We start from the raw sequence: 1,633 nt of genomic DNA on the forward strand, positions 1-1,633 counted from the left end.
TTCAGTAAAAGTTTTATATATATACTCAAACGTCAATTCGTAAAAATGACCCAATATTTCATTGCTCTAATCCTCTTAGCTTTTCATGTTATAAAAACAAGTACGCAAGCGAATAAAATGTAACGTTAATATACTAAACAAATTGTGGAACGTATTTGCTTTTCCTTTGTCCTAATTGGCCTAAGTAATACCATTAGTCGATTTTCTTGTAAGTTTTGAAAAAGGTTCAGGTGCCTGAGTGGTTCTATAAACAGCACTTTGGTATTTCCTTGGTGTGGAGCAATTTTCTCTATTTCCATTTCTTGCCACGATCCTATATGTGTGAAGGAAAGACACAGAAAAGATCGAAGTCTGTAAATAAAACAGGCTTTCTACCGTATTTATTCATTTTTCAAATGCTTCAGAATAGTAATGTCAAGCTACAAGAAACTTGGTTTATACCCACTGCAAGGATAATGCGTTTCCTTGGAGAAACATACAAGCAAAATGTTATTGTTGTTGTTGTTCTTTTCTGAAATAAAGTCAAATGGAATATCAATTTCAATATGTTTCACAAGATCAATTTTTTTTTATTTGAATTCACTACTAGTAGCTGCAAACTTTAAGTTTGCATTATCTGAACAGACAAAAAAGCTAAATAATTTAGTTATCGTACAATAATAACACAGATGGCTCAATGCCTCATGGCTTATAACGCTAAAAATCTCAGTTCGATACTAGCGGTGATAATAATTTAATAAGCTCATTATTTAGATTTGCGTTTAAACAAATTGAATGTTATCACAAATTTTAATTGTTTTTATATTTAGTAATAAAAACGAATTAATATACTTGAGAATACCTTTGTAGTGATGCTGGTTTTCTGAGGGTTATTAGTGTACTTGAGTATACCGCTGTAGTGATACTGGTTTTTCTGAAGGTTATTAGTGTACTTGAGTATACCGCTGTAGTGATGCTGGTTTTCTGAAGGTTATTAGTGTAACATAAAATATTACAATGGGTGGTGATGTCGCTTTTCTGATGGTTGTTAGTGTACCTGATAACACCACATTAGTAATGTTACTCTCCTCAAGGTTATTATTCTACCTAAGAATACTACAGTGGTGATACCGCTCACCTCTAGGTTATTAGCCTACCAGAGAATACTAAAGTCGTGATAACACTTCTTCAAGGTTATTAGTTTACCTGATAATACTACAGTAGCGATACCGCTCTCCTCAAGGTTATTAGTCTACCTGAAAATACAACAGCGGTGATACCGCTTTACTCAAGGTTATTAGCCTACCTGAGAAAAACAACAGTGGTGATGCTGTTCTCCTCAAGATTATTAGTCTATCTGAAAATATTACAGTGGTGATAACACTCTCTTCAAGGTTATTAGTTTACCTGAGAATACTACAGTAGCGATACCGCTCTCCTTAAGATTATTAGTCAACCTGAGAATACTACAGTGGTGGTACCACTCTCCTTAGGTTATTAGTCTACCTGAAAATACAACAGCGGTGATACCGCTTTACTCAAGGTTATTAGCCTACCTGAGAAAACAACAGTGGTGATGCTGTTCTTCTCAAGATTATTAGTCTATCTGAAAATATTACAGTGGTGATAACACTCTCTTCAAGGTTATTAGTTT

Source organism: Limulus polyphemus, unplaced genomic scaffold, assembly GCF_000517525.1.
Source record: "Limulus polyphemus unplaced genomic scaffold, Limulus_polyphemus-2.1.2 Scaffold11, whole genome shotgun sequence".
Taxonomy (NCBI): domain Eukaryota; kingdom Metazoa; phylum Arthropoda; class Merostomata; order Xiphosura; family Limulidae; genus Limulus; species Limulus polyphemus.